At 36.9% G+C, this 25,056-nt stretch overlaps 1 protein-coding gene and 1 long non-coding RNA gene across 12 annotated transcripts in view; one reads left to right on the forward strand and one right to left on the reverse strand.

Moving 5' to 3' along the window:
- The window catches only part of SRBD1 (S1 RNA binding domain 1), a 228,274-nt gene that overhangs the window by 67,730 nt on the left and 135,488 nt on the right, over positions 1 to 25,056 (reverse strand). The window lies entirely within an intron of this gene.
- LOC123580731 lies at positions 240 to 23,214 on the forward strand. 3 transcript variants are annotated; one of them, XR_006703438.1, is made up of 5 exons: positions 258 to 579; positions 791 to 895; positions 19,312 to 19,396; positions 21,223 to 21,564; positions 23,204 to 23,214. It is a non-coding gene; the product is annotated as an uncharacterized LOC123580731 (long non-coding RNA). The 3 variants fall into 3 exon arrangements; XR_006703437.1 differs by lacking the exon at positions 23,204 to 23,214 and having other exon boundaries at positions 240 to 579; positions 788 to 895; positions 21,223 to 22,386; XR_006703436.1 differs by lacking the exon at positions 23,204 to 23,214 and having other exon boundaries at positions 245 to 579; positions 21,223 to 22,386.

Raw genomic sequence — 25,056 nt, forward strand, 5'->3', positions numbered from 1 at the left:
GAAGGTCAAAGAGCAAACTTTGATACAGGTACATAACCTTGATATCGCTAATAGGTTTGGGGACAAAATAACTTTTTTTTATGTTTATTTATATTTTGGGGGGGGGGGGGACAGAGTGTGAGCAGGGGAGGAGCAGAGAGAGAGGGAGACACAGAATTCGAAGCAGGCTCCAGGCTCTGTGCTGTCAGCACAGGGCCCAATGCGGGGCTTGAACTCATGAACTGTGAAATCGTGACCTGAGCCGAAGTCAGACGCTTAACTGACGGAGCCACCCAGGCACCCTGGGGACAAAATACTTTTGATATGAAAATATGTTATATTTACACCCAATTTTTTCATTAAGACTCAATGTAGTATTTTCCCAAGATATCTCTGTGGGTCACTGCAGAATTGGGCAGAATCAAGCCCATTTCATCCATAGAATAACTGGGCCATGGACAAGGGTTAGGTCATAGAGTTAAAGAAAATACAAATTGGAGAATTCCAGAATTTAGAAGAGGGATACAGATGTTACTAAGGAAAGAATTCTAGGATACAAGAACTAAACACTGGTCCTTATAGGATCAGCTACACAAGCAGGTAAGAGCACAAATAATTCATGGTATTCATTTCTCAAACCACTAAGAGGAATACTCTGATGGAGTACATCTCAGAACTGACAATTTTAAACAAATTTGACTTTTAAAGTGAATTAGAAATTTACTTCCATTTTATATGAAAGCTTTTCTTCTTTATGTCCCTTCCCTTTTATAATATTCTAACAAAACTTCTTTCTTTCCCTTTGAAGCAGGGGTGTCTCTTGGTTCATAAGAGATGGTTTATAAATAACACCTACTATTTTGAACAGAAAATTTCAAGAGGCAACACAATTCCGTCATTCCAACTGGAAGAAGTAGTAAGTTTCACTCTTTTTAAAAGTCACATTGATCCAGGTCGCACTTAACTTTATCATTAATTACTGTGGCAGACAGACCCCAAGGAGACCCTCCAGAGAGATTCACCTCCTGGTGATCACTCCTTGTATAATCCCCTCACCTTGAGTGTGAGCTTCCAAGCAGTGGAATATGACAGAGGTGACAGGATGTCACTCTTGTGATCAAGTTACCTAACAGGGCAAACGTGATTTTCCTAATTTCTTGACGAAGTAAGCTGTCATACTGAAGGAGCCTATGTGGCAAGGAACTGTGGGTGGCCTCTAGAACCTGAAAGTGGTCTCTAGCCAGCAGCCAGCAAAAAGCTGAAGCCCTCAATCATACAACTGGGAAATGAATTCTGCCAACAACCTGAATGAGCTTGAAAGTGAAGCTTAGAAGTGCCTTGAATGGACTCAAAAGCAAGCAAATAAAAAACAAACTTTCTAATGCTTATAAAAATCTATTCATTTATTCATTCAATGAGTGTTATAAATTATTTGAGTGTCTGCTTTGTATTTGGCCTTGTTCTAATTAATAAGATTACAGCAGCAAACAGGATGAAAACTTAAGTAAACAAATAAAAATTATAATTATAATGTGATAAATGCTATAAGGGAAATAGGGTAACATGATAGTCACAGAGAATGGAGGTGGCTACGTGAATGATTGGGGATTGACTCTTTGAAGAAATACAGTAAAACGGACACTTAAAGAATGAGAAGGAGCCAGCCATGCAAAGAGCCAGAGAAAGAACATTCTAGGCTGAAAAAACAAACGCAAAAAACCCTAAGAAGGGAATGTGCTAGATGTTCACAAAACTGAAAGGAGGCAGTGTGGCTAGGACATAATGGGCAAAAGGAAAAGTGGTCAGAGATAAAGCAGACAAGGGTCTGACAGGTCCCATGGCAAGGAGTCTGAATTTTATTCTTTTTACAGTGGGGACAGAGACAGGATCTAACACACATTTGCAAAAAAGCATGCTGTATAAAATGGACTGAAAACAGACAGAAGTGGAAACAGGGAGTCCTGGTAAGAGGCTTTTTCAGTATACCTAGACTGTGGTCTAGAGTCAGGAGGTTGGAGTGGAAAAAAGGAGAAGCAGTCAATTTTGGGAGATGATGAAGCAAAAGAAAGGATCAAGGATTTTAATAAAAATAAATTTTTAATGAGGATAGGTTTGTGGCTCTACTAACTGGGTGGATGGTGATGTCATTAATCGAAAATAGGGAAAGATGGCAGAGATTCACTTAATGGTTTCCATCTTAAATCTGGGGAAGGTAGGGAGAGTTAGCAGACAGAGGCCAAGAGTTCTTTTCTAGACAAGTCTATTTATTAGACTTCCAAACTGAAAAGTCAGGTTGGCAGCTAAATATATGGGATCTGGAGCTCAAGGGAGAGATGTATGGGGAAGCATTCCAGGTATGAACATAATAAACATCTAAAACCTGGGGAGGGAGGCAAAGTGTAGGGAAAGGCTCGAGCAGCAACAAGGGACAGAGGTGGAAGTGTGCACTGTAAGCAGCTATAAAAATGAAAGACTGAATACAATTCTTTTGCAGTTGCTATTTGCAAATAATTCTGAAATTCATCTAAAAACTACTACTGGTTTATACTGAGTGTTCCCTCCAGAATCCTTTTTATGAACACCTAGTAATTTTCATTGGATGAGACACTTAACCTTTAATGATAGATATTCCATAAGTAAATGATCATGACAGGACTGAATTGTCAAGTGAGAATTCATAATTTGGTTCGGGTGTTACCACCATGAAGGGGCAAAATACAAAGGGCTGCGGAGAAGCTATATACTAAGCTGTCAAAGTTCTTCAAGTTCCTTGTACAAGAAAATCCATTTTTTTTTTTAGTGATAACACCAGAAAATATTTATATTGGGTGCTAATAAATGTCTGGAATTTTATACTGCTAACTTAATTCATCTTCACACCCCTGTGGTTGTTATTATTGTTGTATAATTAGCTCCATTTTGCCTAAGAGTAAAGAGGCACAGAGCAGTTAAGCAAGTTGCCCAAGGTCACACTGCCAGGGTGTAGCTGAATGCAATGGGTCTATTGCTGGAGCCCAAGCTTTTGAACACAATGCCCTTCTCTGTTTCTCAGAAGTGAAGTGGTATCATTTGATCTAGAGATGCTAATTCCAGCTCTCTTGCTTGGGTTGCAAAGAAAACCCACTGACTTTACCTATTTTTTTTTTTTTTATGGGAAAGTTTTGTAACAATCAGGAACACATTTTTTGTTTACAAGGTAATATTTTCTATTCATTCATAAGGCTTACCATGACTAAAAATATCCTGACAAAATAGGTATGCTTTTAAAATTCTGTATCACATTGTTCTTATTACAAATCTGATGTAAATGGTGACAGTGTCTATGTAATGACAAAAAAAAAGAAAAAAAAAAAAAAGAAAAGAAAAGAAAGAAAAAAAAAGGAGATTTGTGAAGAAAGTACAGTCCTTGTTTTGACAGGGTGCTAGTCTTTTCTCTTATAAAACTATAATTTACTTTCTCCTGTTCCCTTTCCCTCTAATTTTTCTATCCTTCTGTCAATAAGAAAAATCAATTACGGCATTTTATTTGACACACTGAAAATAATTATGATTTGCCACCTAACCAGCTCAGCTGTGAATGACAGATACTTTTTCTTTTTCTCAAGGGAAACTTGACTGCTTTGGGACATTTCCATTTCTGGGTTTTTGTTTGTTTTTATTTATTTTGAGAGAGAGAGAGAGAGAGAGAGAGAGCACAAACACGAACCAGTGGAAGAGGGGCAGAGAGAGAAAGAGACAGGTGCAGAGGATCCAAAGTTGGCTCTGTACTGACAGCAGAGAGCCCAATGCAGGGCTCGAACTCAGGAACCATGAGATCATGACCTAAGTCAAAGTCAGGCACTTAATCAACTGAACCACCCAGGTGCCCCGGGACATTTTCATTTATGGTTGGTTCCTTCACAGCAGAACAGTAAGTATGGAGGTTAGGACATAAGTATGTTCATGTCAGAGTCAGAAGAAAAGGAGTTATGTCCCTTCTATTTGTGGTTTTCCTTCTTTCTCCTTTTGGGTAACTATCAGTCCTGATAAGTTCTAAACAATTACATTTTTTAAAATGTAAAAAGCAAATTATTTCATGGCTACCTCCCTTTTTTTGGCAAATAGTACAAGAGAAAAGAATGATGTCCAAAGGTCTTCAGGACCTATGCTCCCGTTTCTCCTAAGTTAAGTAAATTCCCATATTAGACTATATTCCAATAGAAGGCCTTCTATTATAATAACTTCTCAAAACTTTTAGGACTGGAAAATCTTACAGGAGGTCAGAGTATAACCTTTCGATTCACAGATGAGAACTTCTGTACACAGATATTGGCTACAGTGATTGAAGTTAGGACCGTCTTCATGTGCTCTTATACCTTCTACCATGAACAAGGAATACAACCCAAGTCTCCTCAGTTTGGTTTTTCTATAGCCACATTTCAAAAGACAACAAATTTTCCTTTATTCACCAAACATCTGAGGACACAAAAGAAGGCAAAGTCAAAAATTACTAACTAACAGGGAACCTGGGTGGCTCAGTCAGTTGAGCATCTGACTTCAGCTCAGGTCACAATCTCCCGGTTCGTGAGCCCCACATCAGGCTCACTGCTGCCAGTGCAGAGCCTGCTTTGGATCCTCTCTCCCCATCTCTGCCTCTCCCCTGCCTGTGTTCTCTCTCTCTCCAAAATGAATAAATGTTTTAAAAAAAAATTACTAACTGCAATACAGTATGATGAAGTACAATGGTTCCCAAATGTCAGTTCATGACAAACTTTTTAGTGGTCAATTGCAAAATGAGAAAAAGAACAATGTCAAAGTTTTTCGATGAGATGAATTTATTCAATTTAAAGAACTGTCCTGTACTATATAATTATGACACTCCTGCTATTTTGGTACTAAAACAGTCCTTTAATTTTTCCCTGTTATGTGGGGGGAAAAAAATTCCAGAAATATATCACTTTCCCTAACCCTACTATATTAGTTATCTACTGCTGTGTAACAAAATACCCCAAAATCTAGCAGCTTAAAACAACAAACATTTATTATCTCAGTTTCTATGGGTCAGGAATCCAGGAGCAGGTTAGCTGGATGGTTCTAGCTCTCATGAGGCTGCAGTCAAATTGTCAGCTGGGGCTGAAATCATCTGAAGATCTGAGTGGGTTGAAAGATCTTTTTCCAAGATGGCTCACTCGCATCATGGTTGGCTGATGGCCTGAGCTCCTCAAATGCTGTTGGCCACAGGCCTCAGGTCCTCTCCATATAGGTCTCTCCTAGGGCTGCTCACGACATGGAAGTTGGCTTCCCTCCAGTGAGTGATCCAAGAGAATGAAAGCATCCAAGACAGAACCACAATGACTTTTGTAACTTAATCTCAGAAGGGATATGCCATTACTTCTGTCATTGTCTACTGGTCACAAAGACCAGTACAATGTGGGAAGGGACTATATCAGAGTGTTAATACCACAAGGTAGGGATTACTTTAAACCATTTTGGAGACTGGCTACCAGGACCACATTTCTTTTTTTTTTTTTTTTTAAGTTATTTTACTAGACCACAAAATCAAATCTGAAAACTTTTGCAATAGAAAGGACATAAAAGTTAAAAGATTACTCTTCTAGTTAGTGAAAAATTAAGTCACTTGATTTTCTTGCCTAGGTTTCTTTAGAAAATAAGGGGGTTGGATTTGATAGTTTCTTAAATACCTTCCAGTGCTAACACACTACAATTCTACACTAGGGATGATGATGATGGTGATGATGATGATAAAGATGACAATGAAGACAAATTTGATAACTTGCCCAGGTTCACTAGGCTAATAAATGGTGAAGCCAAAATTTGAACTCAGGAAATTTGACTGTATAGCCTATGCTATATATCTTAACCTTTGGAAATAAATGAAAATGAAAGACAGTGAGAAACACTAAACAAGTTAAGTAACATCTTGCTACTTTACTCTCTCATCCACTGCAAAAGGGAGAAAACAATCTCATTCCATCCCTACTAAGTATTTCATAAATACTAATTAGCTATTTTATTATAACTTACTTAGGACAACGTAATATAAGGGCCCACTTCAAGAAACCCGTCTTCATAACAACTTGTAATATAATAATGCTTTCTGTAATATGAAATTTCCATTGTAAAATGAACATGCTTGCTATATTGTTAGGGTATCACCTCTAGATGACTTTGGTAAAAAATACCCATAGTCAAGGAAAGCATCTATGCAGGCTTGGAGAGGGGGAGGGGGGTGGTGGTAGTAATTTTTAATTTTTAATCTTGGTATTTTTCTCTCCTTTTTCTTTCTTCTTCTTCCTAAGCACTACTTTTAATTTCCCTTGAAAACTTTATAATAGCTGACTTTTTAATAAATCATTTTTCGTTACTGTTTTTTAAGAAAATATGACAATCACTATGCAGATAAACAAAAGACCATACTATAATGGTTTAATATTATTTATCCTTCTCTTTAAAAAAATACATATACATACACATATATGCTCATTGGCATCATATTCATGATAGTTTCAATTATGTTTTTTTCTAGATGTCTTCTGAATGTACTTCTTCGTCCCCCAAATATTAATACTCTTTTTCACCAAAATTAGAAACCACTGAGCGAACGCTATTGGTATCAATAACAAGGAAAATCTGTGACTGTGGCTGCTCAGTGCTCAGTAAAGGCAATCTTCTGGCATGAAACAAGGCCAGAAGTCAGTTAAAAAGAATGATGCAAAATTTCTTAAAAACCTCGCCAGAGAATGAACATGAAAAATAGAGGGCAAAATAACATTGTCAAATTTGCTTTCCATTTTAGAACTCAAGGCAAGACAAAAGTCACCTTGGGAATAGTAGACAATGTTTCCATTGCTTTTCACTAATATGGCAGAAAAAAATTAATGTTTCAGGCATTCAAGAGTGACAATTGTCTTTCAGACAGTTGGAAAGGACTTGAAAAAAACATTTGCTGGAATAAATGGAATGTGCCTTGGCTTCTGTGGTCAAAATTTCTGGGACTCAGCTGAAACAAGATTCTGGCTTAAGACTTATATGGTTTTCATCACCCTATAAACATTAACATTATTGATGCAGATCTGTCGCTTGAAATATTTTACCCATATCCTCCACTGCAAGGAATTTTCTTTTTACCCATTCATCTCTAGTGACAAATTTGTGGCACTTACAAATTTAAAAGGCTGTCAAAATCTAATAATGAAACCTTGGGGGGAGTCATATGGGGGCACAGATCAGAAAGAACCAAAATTAATTTCAGAGGATTTACTACATAGGTTAGGGGTCACCATAAGGTGAATTTCACTCTACAATGTGAAGTCTACAGAAGCAATACCTTCCCAGAAGTAAAGAAGTGGTAGAAAAGGAAGTAATGCTAGTCAAGGCATGGAACAAAGTGAGAAACTCGTTACAGAAAGCAATGCATAGACAGCATAGAAAACCACATGTCGTCAGTGACTTGAAACCATGCCATACTTGTTTTAATAATGGCTAGTTCTAAAAATCAGATATACTTTTCAACCATTGATAGCTCACCTGGGAAACTATCCATCTTAACAGGAATTGAATTTAAAGGCTTGAGTTCTACAAATCTTCCCTAGAAAGTGTAACAAAAATAGAAAGATAATTTAAAAAGAAAAAAAGGCCGGGACGTTCCCCCCTGCCTAAACCTCCATTGTACCTGGTACTAGAGAAAGTCCAGTGGCTAGGAACATGTGTTCCTCAAGGCCTTAGTCTAGGTGTCTTGAGGAAGGAAAGTCAGAAGGAAGAGGCTGCAGGCTGGTACATCACGCAGAGGACACAGATGAGGAAGGCGCTCATGAACCAGGCAGAACCTCTGGAGAAGCTCTGGCCTGGGGTACTCCAGAGACCATACCGGAATAAGACCTGGGGCATTCATTCTGAGTCAGACTATAAAACAGTTGCCTTCTGTGAGAGGTAAAAATTAACGTTCCAGGACTCTCAGCAGGCTGATTTCACAAAAAAAGGAGATGGTTCAGGACAGCACACCATGGAAAAAGGGGCCCAGTGCATAAGACAATCAATCCTGATAGAAATCTGAGGTGGGGAATCAGGTCACTACTTCATAAATGCTCCTAACGTTGGAACCGCAAGTCCCGACACCACAGTCCTTTCTACCATGCCAGGGATGGGCTGGTGGTCTCCCAACTACACATGCTGAGACAGAAGAACAGGAGTGTAGACAAAAAACTCTGCCACACCCTGCTATGACTGAGTCTTTCTAGCCCTTACTCATACCAGGGGAGAGGCGAATCCTTCCCTCACCTTTAAAGCTAAAATCTCACAGACCTAAGGATTGGAAATCCTTTACTCTTGCCTGAGTTCTCAAGTCTGAGGTCTGGCCGTTTGCAATTCTTCTGTACAGTGCCCAGATGCAGAAGGCCGGAAGGCAACAGACGCTGCTCAAAAGGTCTGGTGAGCGTGCTGGTCGGATTGTTAAGACTGCTTGCTGCACCCCCTGTTTTAGTTTCCTAGGGCTGTCGCGACAAATTGCCTTACACTAGGTAGCTTAAAACAACAGAAATGTATTCTCTCACAGCTGTGGAGCCTAGAAGTCCACCATCTCTGAGCGAGAACCCGCTCCACTGCACTCTCCTAGCTTTTGGTACTGTTGGCAGTCCTTGGTATTCCTTGGCTTCCACTTATATTCACTCCAATCCCTATCTCATCTTCTCATAGTGTTCTTTTCTCTGTGTGTGTGTTTTCTCATACAGACACCAGTCATCGGATTAGGGTGAGCCCTAATCCAGTATGGCTTTATTTTAATTATATCTATAAAGACCCTATTTCCAGGTAAGACCATGTTCTGAGGATTTGGGTAGCTATGAATTTGGGGGGCACACTAGTCAACCCAGTATACCTCCAAATTCACCACAAGCAGCATCCAAAACATTTATTCCACCTATACAGCCAAATATTTATTTTACCTTCCCTCACCAAACAGGAAAAAAAAATGTAGGATTCTTCACTAAGGAAACTAAAAAGGCCCCAGGGAAAAAGTCTTCTGAAACGTGGCATGTAGACATTGCCCAGTTAAAGAATAGACACCTCTCCTCAAGAGATCACAATAAAGCAAACTACTTGCATATAGCAAAGCTCCATCTGGCCTCATATGGCCATATTCTTAAATAGGAAGAGATCACCATGGCTCTCTTAAAAACTGAAAAAGTCTCCATTCCAAGGAATATCAAGATAACAGAAGAACAAAACAAAACAAACAAAAAAAGCAGGAGAAAGAGAGATAGAGGGGGAAATCCCTCTGGTTTGCATCCTTAGGAAAATAAAAGAAAATGTTGTAGCTAAAAATAAAAACAAACAAGAAATAATACCATAAGAAAGGAATTACAGATCAAGAGATCATTTTTTAGAAATTAAAGTTAAGATTGAGGAGGGCACCTGTTGGGATGAGCACTGGGTGTTGTATGGAAACCAATTTCACAATAAATTTCATATTAAAAAAAAAGATTACCAAAATGATATATTCAAAATAAAATGATTAGAAGGTAAAGTTGAGGGCGGCCCAACACAACAATGACAAAAATCAAAGGCTGAAAATTTCAGAAAAGAGAGACAGATTCCACCTAAGATGGTCCTTATCTACCTTAGCAAAGTTAGAGAAAACACAGGACAATAAATCAAATGCATAGCACAAGGTATTTTAACAGAGCCAAATGACATCTTCAGATTATAAAAGATACAAGTGTCTAGCCCAAGGAATGAAAAGAGACAAGCACCTAGGCATATAAAGGAAAATGGAAAAACAACAACAACAACAAAAAAAACTTCCAGAAATGTGAAAAACAGGTCCCTCTCAAAGGAATGAGAATCGGATCACCACCAATACCACTGCATGATAGAAAGTGATAGAATGGAAGCAACAAAATCGTAGAGGAAAAATTATTTTCAACCTAAAATTCTGCACCCAGGGAAACTATTATTCACATGTGAGAGTCAAATGCCTTTTTGACATGCACAAAGTCAAAGCATTTACCTCTTACACACCTCCAAACAGTTATCTATCAATGGTAGGGTTTTACTTACTGCTTTTTCCTCTTTTCAAACCTTCCACGTACTACTAGTGTAATAAATGCTTTGTGTTTGCTGAATGAAGGAGAGTTTAAAGCGGAGGTCACGTCTTTTTTTGCTTTTCCCATCACTTGTAAATAATTTGAAAATGGCATGTCACAATTCCTAAACGGGATTCAGAGATCAGAGTCACGTGACTTAACCCTCATGAGATTATTAAAAACTTTGGAAAGCATTATTTTGTTCTATATAAACCAATTTTCTCCCTCTACACAGAATCCCCAAATTGGTCTCTTTTGTCAAAAGAAAACCAAATGGTAAAACAAAGCATATATGTGAAATAATAGGCATTAGGTATATAGAAGTATGAAAGCTATGTACCAAAGTATTTACCAGAGAGCTTTGTTTTTAGTTAGATACTTACGACATGGGTATGTAATGTTCCGGAATATGCTACGTAACAGGGACTGAACATATAAGAATTGCATATTTGAAATCAACATAATTTTATATTAAGAAACAGGTATTCAATTCTTTAGTACAGAAAATGACATTTATACCAAGTTTTCATTGTAAACGCCAGTATTTCCTCTCTATATCTTAACATACAGTGTACAGTTATAAACTAAAAATGAAGTAACATAGTTTATTGTTTAACAGAAGTATAAAAAATACTACCAAAACCCTTTTCTCCTTTCATTTGTGACATGCATAAACAAGAATGGCAACTGTAACCAAGTCCTCTCTTCAATAACATAAGCAGCATGATTACAGATGCCCAGCGATGCTCAATTATATTAATTATGCATACAACTTAACTATTAAGAGCACAGACTTTGAATCAAAGTAGACTTAGCTTCAAATCTTGGCTCTACTATTAACAGATTTTTAACCTTGTGAGCTTCAGTTGTTTCCTTGATAAAATGGAAGAAGAGATAGTGCCTGGCCTAACAATATGGTGAAGATTAGATTACATGGTTAATCTAAGTTTTATTATAAGCCTGGCACAGAATAAGGGCTCAACAAATGCTAACTGCTATGATCAACATCACCACCACCACCACCACCATTCTCATCTGTTGGGCAGGCAAAACAAAACCCCAAAACTGGAATAGATCATTCTACTATTGAGAGAAGTATTCAGCATTAGGCACAGACCCTATACAAATACAATATATGCATCTCAGAGGCCTGGGAGGTTACACAAATCAGGCCAGGAATATGACGGAGATGGGTAAGGGCTGGTGGTTAACTGGTGGTGTGTCCTTTCCAATCAAACTTAAAAATTATTTTAAAATTCCAGTGCTAGCTAAATGAAATCCTCTGCTGGTGGAATATGGCCCATAGGTAACTGGTTTTCACTGCCTGAACTAAAACCATTATTTAAGCTCTCAAGCTGCCCCTTAGAAAGATACCAGAAAGCAGGATTCTAAGATTCCAATGTGTTGCTATGATTTTTTTCTAGGTTTCTCATTTTAATAAATCTTTTTTTCCCCACAGAATAAGAGTTACATGTTTTAATTACAGCAAATTAGGAAAGTGTGCAGGTGCACAAAGGAGAAGAAAATGACACATACAATCTTATCACTGGGGAGCAACTGATCTTAATGTTTAGGGATTTTCCTTTTTCCTTCAACTTTTCCTAGGCATATTTTTCTTCTTGTAATACAAATACAAACCCAAGTTTTTGACTAAATATTTGACGTTTAAGATTCTTTGGAAACTTAACATTAAATAATTGTAGCTTATTCAGTTATATGGACACACTTTAGTAATCCAAAGTCTTTTTAAAAATCGAACATTTTCCTCTGCTTTCTCAGTATTTAATTATAGGTAATACTGTAAGAATATGTTTATGCATAAAATTTAAAAGTTAACTTACTTCTTTAGGACATAATCGCACCCCCGCCCCAAGAATTGGTCAAAATGAAAAAGGACATTTTAAAGTCCCTTGATAGATATTGTCCATCTGAACACTGAAATAGTTACATCAGTAACTAATCCCACAGAAAGATTAAGGAATGCCTTTTGGCTATCTGTTTGCCAACTATGAACCTATGGTATGTCTAACACCTATGTTAAATTAAGATTCTGAAACTACTCCTTACACATCATCAAAAGAAATTAAAGTCCAGGGAAACATTAAAATTATCATCCTAGCAATATTTTCAACCAGCATCAACCCTGAATTTCTTTTTGTTTCAGAAGTATAGGAATAAAAATTAAAACACCGCATCTTACTTACATCAACATTGTCACAGAGCCTACTGTAGAGCTCTAGCTCCCGCCGGGATGTGCTATGGAACCTAAAGTCTATCTACCTAAGAGTAAAGCAGTAGCAATTCGCCAGCTACAGTTAATACAAACTGTATAATCATACCTGAGTCACCTATTTCAATGAAACTTGGAGGGGTAAAGCTGATCACTTCATAAAAGTGATCAGGGTCTTTAGTAATTAATGGTCTCAGTTCTCTAGGACAGGTGAAACCAGGTATCATGGTCAGGTTTAAGAGCCCCATATAACAAAACAAATAGTGCCCCAAAATCTGGAAGTGAAACCAGAGTTTTACATTTCCTAACAGGATAGCATGGGACCATACACACACCTAAACGCCAACAACAAAACAAAACAAAACAAAACAAAACAAAACAAAACAAAACAAAACAAAACAAAAAAACACAAAGGACTAGGATACTAAATTTTCTTACTCATCTCATGAGACTATTATATATGGAAATCAAGTACAAGAACAGCGAGGCATTTGAAAAATTAAACATCACTAGATGTTATAAACTGGTACATGTGGAAGCACTAATTATCAGTTAAGTTTAATATGAAGATACTGAATTCAAAGTTCCTTAAGGGTAGGGATCACGTTCTTTGTGATTCCCATGGTTTATAGCACATTTGCTTTGAAATTGAGCGTATAATTATTTATTGAGTAAATGAATAAATAATATTAATAAACTATATTTGATTAGTATCATATGCAAAATGGCTTTCAAAATATTTTCACAGAACGATTGAATCTGTAAGTCCTGGTAGGAACATGTTTCCAAACATTTTAGATCCTCTATGCTGGAAGAAAACAATTATAATATTCCTAATTTTTTTGTGCTTTATAACATTAATTGTGAAATAAGCTCCTCTCAGCATCGTATCTTAAAATAAAGCACTGCCCTTGTTCATTAGATGTTCAAGGGGGGAAGTAAGAGAATGACTATATATGTCAATTAAAGCAATTATAGAACAGAAAGATGTTGGGATGAATATCCATCAAGTTAGTTTTAGAACACATAAGAAGCATCAGAGTTTTGGAGGAAAAAAAAAAAAAGGCAAAACTGCCCTATCTTGGCTGAGTAGCACTATTAAATTCAGATGCAGGGTTCTATTTAGTTTGGACAGGTCCCAGCCACAGAACAAAGTCAGTCTGTCTTAGTACCATAACTGAATTCTACAAGTTAACAGCTTTTCATGAAAAGCTGCCATTTCAAAATGTCAATCAAATCTGAGCATAAGTGGGAACTCCTGCAGAAATAACCAGCTGCAGGTTTGAAAAACATTTTTCACTGAAAGTGGAAACACAAAAGATGTTTGAACGGGATCTCTTTTCATTCCTGTAACAGTAGACGGCCATTTTCACAACATCAAGGACAGAAAACAGAGGGCAAAATTGCAAATAATGTCTTGAAAGGGCTATTTGCAGGGGTGATGACTGATTCAAGTTACAAATGACAGAATTATTGGCAAATGGGAACTCATTAATATGAAATTGTTTGTTTCTCATTAACTGATCACAGTCTCAGACTATTCTTTTAATTGCACTTGAATGATTATACAATACAGAATGAAATGTAGCCTCAAGTTTTGACATTTACTTTCAACTTCTTTACAGAAATTGATAATGGTATCACCTGTCTTTATGAGTGTGGGGGAGGTCACCAACTATAGTTTATAATCAAATTTTAAAAAACATTATTTCACTTTCCAGAATGTCAAAGACAGTAAAAATACCACGAGATCTCGCACCTTTCTTCCAAGAAAAAAATCCCTTCTAAGCAATGCTATAATAAGGTGAAACTACATAAGGGTAGCAAATATGATGTACTGTATGTGGAAAGGAGCTAGTACTTACTCAGGAACATGCACGTCAGAAAGTAAGACTCTGTAGAAGACCTGTCAGCACACTAGATTTTCAGAGGCATAAAGCAGCATACAGATTGACCAGGAAATAGCTTTTAAAAACTGTTGCACAATGGAAAGAGAGTGATGCAACACAAATGCCCTACAAACATTTTCTTTTTACATCATACACTTCCACAAATTATTTTTTTTTCCACTCATTGACAGCTAATAGGAGAATTTAATGTTCATAGAAATGATGACTCCTCTGAACACCAATGCAGTTGTCTGTGCAGGAGAGAGGATATTAACACTGATTTTCTTTTGTAGAAATGGTAGGGAAAGTCAAAACTGTAGTTTAAAAAGTACTACCTATACCATACATAAGGTTCTATTAGAATTTTCTGGGCTCCCAAGATTAACCAAATTTTATGTATTTGGAAGATTTGGAGAACCTGTTTGAGCCTCGTTTATATACTTATTATACCCTATATTGTTGACACTTAAATATGAAAAGAAACAGGTGGTATTTAGAAATTAGACTCCAACTCCCAAATAAATGCTACAAACTATTTAAACCAAGAAGTGTTTTCATACTGGTATGACATAATTCAGGGATGCGAGAATCTGCTGTCTTATGTCTTTTTAAGTTCAACTTCCCTCATTTTCAGAAATTTAGTCTCTCTCTGTTTTGCTGACACAAAAACTGACACACATCTCTCCCAAATGCAGATTTAATTTTAGTAGGTATGGTCTAATTAACATACTTAACTCTAGCCCAAATTGTGATTCTCTGGTTTCACACACCTACATCCACCTGGGAATTTCTCTTGGGCTTATAATCAACAACAGCAAAGACTCAAAATAAGCACCTAATACCATTCATATATAAAATTAAGTAAGCAGAGATATAATAAGTCTCACTAATCTCCCTTAATCTTTTCAAAAGAGCCACAATTCAAGGTCAGCTATATACACCAATCACATTCTCCATTACAGAGAAATAGTCTTCATTCTAATGTGAGTAAATGAATTCAGTTTTAATATGTGTTTCCAAATACGGGACAGTTAAGCCTTGGCGCAACAGCATCTTCTGCTCTACTTTAAGAACTTTTCATTTAGTGCTATAGCATTCATAGAGGTTCCTAAGAGAATACCCAATATTTAGTTCCAAATGCTTTTAATTCTTGCATTTGAACAGCTGTATGAAGTGGCAGAGCTTCTTAAAAAAGTTGGTGGGAGAGGAAGGCATGAGTTGGTTACCAGTTGTCACCCAAAGATAACAGTTACTTTTATGGGGGTATTACAAATGCAAATGGTTAATGCGGTATAAATTGTATACTAGACTTTAGTTAGAATGTCTAAAGCTATCACACAAGGCATTCATCTGTGTTCCCTGTTTATGGGAATGAAATATGTAGTCATTTGAAGTCCACAATATGTATACTGTGTTTGTAATAACTGTAGATTTTACAAGCACATTATTCTTTCCATTAGGATTAAAACCTCACCGAATAGCAATTTGTGAAAGAATTCTAGCAGGGCCCGGAGCCCAGAACTCTGACCTCTGATGAGATGCTTGGCAGCAACAAACTCTGGGTCTAGGCAAAACATCTGGTTTGAGTTAGACTTCCTGAAAAAATAGCCCCTGTACTGGGGAAACTGGTATTCACTCAGCTTTGTATATATACTTTGACTGACTTCAACACTGCTATAGGAAAAAAAAAAAAAAAGAGAGAGAGAGAGAGAGAAAGAAGAAAGACTCCACTAGAATACTTGTCAATCACGATAGACTCTTTGGTGGCCCCTCTAGAATGAAACTCTCTTATTAGCTAGAATAGTCTTTCTATCTTCCTTCCTTATTTCCACGTTATATCATATAGAGTGTATAGTAACTTCAAGATAACTTAAAAATAAGTCCAAGTTTGCTATTAGCAAACACATTTCTTTTAATCACTCCAGGGGAGAATCACCAGTTATTTTTAACTTCATTCTGTTTACATATATGGAGGGGAAAAAAATAAAACAACATTGTGAGGATTCCTATAAATTTGGTAAATATTAAAACTAAAGCAAATTAAATAGCTTCTAACTAGTGTTCTTTCTAAAAATGATAAACGTAGTAGCAATGTTTGGTAAGAAGTTCTTGGAGTTTCTGCAAATTTAATAAAAATCAAATCCAAAAATGATTCCTCTAGTGTGTGTGTGTGTGTGTGTGTGTGCGCGCACATGTGTGTGTGTGCATGTGTGTGTGTGTGTGTTACAGACAAAAATCTTCTGGGTTAATATGCAAACACGACACAACAACTTGGAGACGGGACATTACTTAAAGGTTCTCCTGCCACTTTCATCTTCTGATTAGCAGGTTTAGTAGGACAAATGAGGAAATCCATCCACTGCAATTAACATAAGTCTCTAGGTTATTTAAACCCATCAAAAGGGGACATTAAATTATTCCGCATTCTTATATATACACAGAGTCTTTTGAAGCAGGGTTCTTATATATCAGACTGAAGACAATCCAAAATGATGAATGGTGCTTGCAAAAGAAAAGGGCAATATCTAGGTAAGCTGTTTACTATAGCCAAAAGGATGTAATATAATATTGTATATAAAATTAAAAGAAGCATAAAAACAGGATATTCCCATGTAGTACTCTCTGCCTTGACTACCATTTTCTTTGAGTTTCTAGTAAAAGCAAAATGTAACCCAACCTATCCCATGTCAATGTGTAAGATTAAGGTTGAATGGGATGTGACTGGGAGCATGGTTCAGTATGAAGGATCTGGAAAAGTTCTGTAAACCTCAGGTGGTGGTAAATTGCCATTTTACCTTTCTATACATCCCTTTAATTTAAGTATCACTTTCGTGAATAGAACTACACACTCATTTAAGTTTAGTCTTCTGACAGAGCAGTGTGGAACAGAACATAATAGCTGTACATCTCATTAAGTACAAGTTTGCTTTTCTACTAGTGGCATTGCTAAGGACTCTACTGAACAATTAACAGGTTATAAGACATCAATGTTACTCTCCAACAGGTATCAGCCATCAACAAAACCCACTTCCACCATACTTTAGGGAGCTATTATTTATGCTCTGCTTACAGATTAAAAATAAAATCTTATTGACCAAACCCAAGCCAGCATGTGCTCAAAGTTCCTCAGAATCCTCCTGACACACACACACACTTGTTTGTCGACTTGTCACAAATAGCACAAATAGTTTTTAACATTTGTCACAACTATTATTCAGCGGATTATAAGTTTTGTACTATCTCCATATGATACACTTTTTAAAAAGAGCACTCATTTCTACCACAAAGTCTTGTTAGTTCCATTCTAATTGAATCCACAAAATAATCATGGAAGTGAAAGATTTTGCTTCTCTTAACACTGTTTCTTGAATCCATAATTCTTATAAATTTTAACATAACGTGCATTTGCCAGCTTTGAGTAAAGTACCACGTCGCTGAAACTCAGCCCTTCTTTTCTCCACACTCTTGCAACCTTTTTGTGTACGCGCGCCACATACAACCCTCTACACTTCTTAGCTCAATAGAAAAATAAATGTTTCTCTAGAAGGTGTTCATTTTGATACAAAATAAAAGTCAATAAAGGACATGACAAATTCTTCCCATTTAAATGTAATATTTTGAGAGAGTATATTATAAAATACAATGCAGATTTATACCAGCAAATGCCTACCGGCACACGTTTACTTTTCTATCTCAAAACAAGGATAAACTAATCCTGTTGTATTCATTTCTGAAAGAAGGCAAAGGCATTTTTGTTTGAAGCTGTGTGAGAATGCACTCAGAATTATCATACATATTTATAGGTAATCACACTGTAGGTATATGATGAGCGGCTTAGAAAGTTTTTAGAATAATGATTGCCTAAAATGCCTACATAAATTATTTTTGAAAGACTGCTTTCCCTTAAACCTGACTGCCTAACACTCTGTGTCTCAGTCAGAGCATAAGCATAAATGTATATGACTTGACACGTGCGATGGTTTAATTTTGTCTGATGATTAAAAAGAAAGTCATTATCATAACTCTGAAGGCCACTCAGAGAAACCCTTTGAAGCACAGGGAAGGGGACTCCTCTGTCATCCTCCTTATGAAAGAAGTAGCAAGTAAAACACTTTTCTTCCTCATGCAGCTTTGGAATGTACATAGCTCACTCCTTGAGTACAGATCAAAAAAACTAACTGTAACAATGAATAAAATAATAAAAAATAACAGTGGTGATTTTGTATTATAGTAGTACTTTTACACTGGAATTAAACAGCACATTTTCTTTCCAAAAGGCATAAAGAGCATTTCACTGCTAACCCCCTGCATTTTTGAAAGCTGTGGCCACAAAGGCACCTTTATAAAATAAGCCCCCACTTGTTAAAACTGTAACATTGCCACCATCACTAGAGTTTCACCTTAGTGACTTAAATAAATATAAATAAAGTAATAAACACTATATGTTTTATAGAGTTCTATGAACCAGAAAAAAAAATCACCTTACAAAATAACCTCCTGGCAAATGCAAAAGAAAAGCTAAATTTGGTTTGCTCATATTTTCTGAGTTCCCAGAATATAAGAAGCAGCTAGGGGAAACCTAACTTATTTAACTGAAAGACTTTTGCTTATTTCATTTTCCACATTAGCCTTTATGGAAAGCAAAGGAAAAAAAGTATTAAACAGGAAAGAATCAGAGAAAGGCAGTCATTAAAATAAAAAATATTTAGGGGGTTAAAACAAAATATCTTTCATAGTCTATGTTTTAAGATGACCTTGAAGAAAATCCGTCTACTGACTGATGTCGGATACCGAAAACAAGCTCTGTAAGAATCAGATATGATGGCTGATATTCTAGGCGGTAAAACGTCCAGCAAGTAAGCTACCTGCTTCGCTTCCCTAGCAATTAAGTGATGGAAAAACACCATGCTGCTGCTGTCTGGTGGTTGTTGTATAAACTGTTTTACCCAGAACTGAGGAACAGAAAATACTAATGACTACTATTGTTTCAGACTTGTTAATATACTAATGGAGATTTTGTAAAGTTTGAATGTAATTCTCCAGTCACCTGGATGATAGCAATAACAACAACACTTATTTTAAATGACTCCAAATTATATACAGTTGAGTCAATTTTAATTTGTTTTCATTTAAGGTCTTCTAAAGTTGAGGCCAGCATGCTGAAGAAAAATATTAAACTATGTATAACCCTGTGTCAACATATGATGCTACTGGGAATGGTAAGTGAATTAATTTTCCAAGGAAAATTAATTACTTATGACTTACAGTTGTAAAAGCAAACAACGTAACTCTGGATTAGGGCACATTTAATTTCTGTTTGTAGGAGCGATTAAATTAATTTCATATAATTCATGGTATGTAATGGAAAGCAGAACAAAAATGAAATTCTAGACAATGACTGACATAGAAAAATGTATATATTTATGAACCTGATCCAAAAATAAAGGTCATGGATATTAATCACTGGATAATAAAACAGCATTTTTAATGGCCCTGTAACAATGGATTTTTAGCATAGTTTTTAAGAAAACTTCTCCAAACAGAAATGTCTAATGGAGAAACAAAATAGAAAACTGTAATTACATCCTATAACATCTCTAAATCTCCTTCATCCCCCCCCCCCAAAACAGGTAGTTGGAATAAAGGATTTGCACTTCTTTTATTTATAACAATAATTTTTGTCCACATAGATTCGGGGGAGCTAAAACTCAATATACCATTAAGTGATTTTCTTAAAATTACAACTAAATTATCTTCCTAACACCCAAATAGTAAAGTGCTTCTAAAATGGATCATCTGTGATTCATTTGACTGAATTATGCACCTGAGTACTGCTAAGACAACAGATTTTGGCTAACTAACGGATCCTAAGAATATATGCACAGCTGTACAAAGGAAAATATTCATTTTTTTACTTCATCATTTCTACCTGTCCCGATTAAGCTAGACATAATCTTTTAATTTTGGATTCCAACTTCATGGCACAGCCCAGGTGTTAAAATCAAGAATTAAATCTTGCCCTGATAGTAACTCCAATGAGTTTCAAGCAGCTATATGAAATGTCATTCTCATGATGTATTAAAAACACACACGAAATCAGAACATTTCATATTCTGGTAATAATCCTAAGTACTGACTATCCCTGGCCACCTGGTGGAAATCATTGTTAGACAAATTCCCACTGACGTTTGGGAGCATGGACTATGAGAGAGTAAGCATTTTGACATATTCTTTTAAAGGAAAGTAAAATATTTCTATGAGTTTTGCTTTTAGGAAAGAATAGATGTGGGCTTCTGATGAAAGATACAGCGTGAACCCTTAAAAAGATAGAAATAAAAACTATACACACGCAAAATATACATTTCCCCTCAAAATTTTACTTTTTACAAATTTTGAAGTATTCCCTTTTCCTGGTCACACCTTCTATCAAGAAGCACACTTCGTATTCCCATATTATTTTATCTTTCAAGATAAATATTTATACAGGAAAAAATTGATTTATGTAACATTGCCTTTGAGACCGAAGAGAGAAAATTACTAAAAATATTCTAAATTCCATTATAATTTTAGACCTACTAAAGGAAGGAGAAGTTGTTACATTACTTTGGAGTCTATGAAAATTAAAATTTGTGGAACTATAGTCTTCAAAAGGGATTTTTTTTTTTTTTTGAAGTAACTGTACTATGAGAAGACTATGGACAGAAACTTTCATTCCAAGAGAAGCTGTGACTTAAGCACGATTAGGAAATGTTTTTGCTCTATTTTGAAGAGTAAAACTAAATGGAGCAATGGAAACGTCACCTTTCTGGCTTCTTTTCCTAAAACACAGGTTATCCTTATTTCAAAAAGGACCTCACTCAGCATAACCCAGACTGAAAAAGGGGTCTGTTTATAAAACTGTCCTAGATAGGTTCTCTTTAGGGTAGGAGGCACATCCAGCTTTGGTTCAACTACTAAAGCTACCCAGGGGGCTGAAACATCACCTTGGACTCTCAGAGAACTGAAACTTGACTTTATTTCCTTTCATTTCTGGCTTCAACATCAGAACAGGATTTTGAAAAGACAGAAAAAAGAAGAGAACGGATGGGAGAACGAAACCATGTCCTTCTAGATCAGAACGAATCAATCCTGCCACCCACATCTGTGCTGCTTAACTACACTCGTGAGAAGAACACTGAACGCTTTTCGGAATGGCAATAGAGTCTACGAGATGGACGGGCAAGACTTATGGTGACACTCCCTCCTTAGAAAACACACACACACACACACACACACACACAACACCCTCTACATTCCCTTGAGTTTGAAATGAATTTCATAAGTCTCTTCAGGCATCTTTCTTTTATTACAGCCCACATTCATATTTCAGTAGAACAACTACAAGGGAGTCACTAATTTTTTATCTAAACTATGACGTTTTGGCAAACGTTATATAACCAACTATAAATCCACAACAAGCCTCAAATACTAAAGAGCTGGTAATTATATGATGAGAAACAGCTTGATTATGGGAGAGGCAAGGCGGGCTGTCAACAAACAAACAGCTGTTTCTTATTGACAACCCATAACTAGATCGTGCATCCCAACAAACTAAGGAGTTTGTTTCTGTTGTTGCTGTTGTGTTTGTTTTTAACTATTCCACCCCCTTCCCCTCCCACGTCCAAAATACTGAGTCGATTTAAACATTAGATGCAAACCACAACAGAAGAATCGGATACACAAGGATAACAAGTAAAGCACTACAGACTTATAAAAAATTCTGTACGTAATAACTAACAGAAGTTTAAAGTATACTTTCCAATTCAACTTCAAATGGCTATCTTTCCCTGTGCAACACGTCCTGTCATTACTATTTATAAGAGGCAGCTCCGGCAATGGGCCTGTTTCCTCATTCTTGGATTATGACCACAGCAATGCTGCCACTCTGATCCTTTGTTCTGGAAGCTTTCTCCGTAGCTTCTTCCATCCTCCCTGTTAGCAGCAGGGAATGAGCATGCTTAGATCTGCCAGTGTGAACTCTAAGGTCCATTGTAACTTGAAACTAAATGATTCTAGGAATACTTGATAAGCTTAGCGTATGAATCAATAATGGGAATAAAAAGAACCTTAACATCACAGGTTAAAAAAAAAAAATCCACAATCGTAAATGGAATCTTTATTTGATGTCCTCGTCATATGAAATAAAATCACTTTCACATTTGCACCTTCAGGCACTTTCATGTACTTTTTGTGTGTGAGGTTTTTTTTTTTTTTAATACATATACATTATTTCCTTTTAACACCCTTTCAGAAAGCATATAGGTAACCTTACTTTATTTTCCAACAAGCCACGAAGAAGTAAAATTACTTTCCCAAAGTCACACAGCAAATGTAGCTAAACCAAGGTAAGATCACAGCTCCTTTTGCTGGGCCCCTGTGTTCTTTCCACTGAACCACAATGAAATGAGGTGGGAGGCCAGTGAAAATGTTCACGCAATTTCAGTGGTAGGCAGGTTCCCTATCCATATAGAAGCTTTACCTCTCTGGGAAATTTTGATTAAACACACCCTGCATTATAACTACCAATACAAGGAGGAGTATATGTCAATGGGCATACTTAATGCGTCCCAGGTATGACTAACAAGTATTTTAATCTAGAATCCAACTTTCCTTTGCAAACTTAATGATAAACAGAGGATTTCTCCACAAGAAGATAGCTCCTATCTCTCTCACAACCACAGGGTTCCATTTTATTTAAAATCATGCTCTTACCATCTAGCAGATTGGGCTGGATATCTTCTGTATTCTGCTGCCATCAGTGGGTCTGTGTTCAGTTAATGCTACTCTGGGAACATGCCCGTAAATTTGTATTTTGAAAAATTCAAAGTTGCTTAAATTTGTCAACACATATCTGAGTAGGTTTCAAATCGTAAACGAGGGTAGACTCACTTTTTTAAAAGCCTGGTTGTATTTCACACCATATGAAGGGAGGGGCCCCGAGAAAAGGGACTAGGGAACAAACTACCTCTTCAAAAAACAGCTCACAGGAGATTGGAAGGCAGATGAGGAAAGAGGTACATAAGCAAAAGGACTCAGCAGGAGAAAATGCTGAGGAAGGCAGAGAAAAATGGAGGGCATGCTTGGAATTAAGGTTTCTCCATTAGCCATGCTTTTAAAATAACTGTTACGCTCTGTGTGTGTTTGTGATGGGCATTTAGGAGGGGGAAGGCAGGGTAACAGACTTTTTAAAGCCAATTCTCAAGAATAATTTTAAAATTTCAATCTTTTAAAAAGTAACCAAACTGTTGTGAAGATAAATCCACTTTGAGCCCAGTAAATGCTAGCTGACATGGTATCAAACGTAATGTCTCTGGGACTGTCCAAAACATAGTTTCATTCTCCTAGTGAGGAAGTCTCAAAAGTTTGAGAGCCCCAACCAACGTCACTAAAATGAAGTTTTGCCTACAAGCCAATTCCTTTTAAAATTAAATGTCTATCCCAGTCTGGGGCCGTGGATGATCACGGCTAATCACCGGGGCTGGAGCAGTCTCAGAGTGGACACATTCTCACCAGGACTGACTGCTCATGATGACTGAGTAATAACCTAACCAGGGGTGCCAGTGCCCCCTCTCAGTCTACCCTGTTTACATAAACCACAGGCCTGGACCTCCCTCCTCTACACTCTGTCTTGAAACTACACAAATAATGTTTCTCCTGGTCTTTACCAACTCTCCGGGGAAGTGCTATGAGGGAATGACATAATTTTTAGAGCAAATTGAGGACTCTGAAAAAATGTGGTGTGCCACTGCAAAGCAGCAGAAATAAAATAGAAAACTGATGGTCATCCATGGTCTTTCATGGAACCATGTAATATCCCAAATATAAAATGCTTTAATGAATTCTTATCAGTTAAAGGCCTTACTGATTTCCAAGACTTTCTGTTTGTGAATGGTTGGTACGTGGCGCATCTGGAAAAGGAAGGGGGTCTTTCAAAAATATTGCCAGGAAGATGACCTGTTTTCCACTCTTTCTCTAGGCAGGTTCACATCATCACATGCTGTTTATGGCATAACTCCACAGAAAACAAACTTTTCTTGATCTTGAAATGGCTGTTTATGAGTATATAACAAGTGCTTTATACCTTGTGTGCTCATTAGATGGACAGGTCTTCTTTTGATTCCATTTTTTTTTTTAAGCTTATTTATTTATTTTGAGACAGAGCACAAGCAGGAGAGGGGCAGAGAGAGGGACAAAGAGAGAGAGCGACAGAGAGCGAGAGAGCGAGAGCGAGAGAGAGAGAATCCCAAGAAGGCTCCACACTGTGAGTGCACAGCCCAGAGTAGGGCTCAAACTCACGAACCATGAGATCATGACCTGAGATGAAACCAATAGTCGGATGCTTAACCAACTGAGCAACCCAGGCGTCCCGTGATTCCATTCTATACTATGTGTGCCTCTATGTGGCATTACATCCTCACCTCTTCCCACAGCCAAGCCCCACTTCAGAACAGACATTTGTCAGAGATTACTCTGCATGAGAATAATTTCCTTTCCAATATAGTATTCCGAAACAGCACGTTTCTAAACACATCCTACAAAAGGGAAGGACAATAGGTTCCTCACTTTCCCTTAATTCACATCTGATACCAGGTAGTTATCCTCATTGGCTGCAGGTGTGTAATGAAGTCCTCCTATGAGGTATATATGGGTTGGGAACCATAAAGATCATACCAACTTCCCTAATGCTCTTAACACATGGATCTCTTCTTTTATTTTTTCCCCTTAACTTGCTGGCAGGTTAAGTTGATTTAGATCATTCATATTCAGTAAATGCCCAAAATAAAATGAAGGAAAAAAAATTAAGTTTAAGATTGGGCAGAAACATTACAGGAAAAAGGGG

Source organism: Leopardus geoffroyi, chromosome A3, assembly GCF_018350155.1.
Source record: "Leopardus geoffroyi isolate Oge1 chromosome A3, O.geoffroyi_Oge1_pat1.0, whole genome shotgun sequence".
Taxonomy (NCBI): Eukaryota; Metazoa; Chordata; class Mammalia; order Carnivora; family Felidae; genus Leopardus; species Leopardus geoffroyi.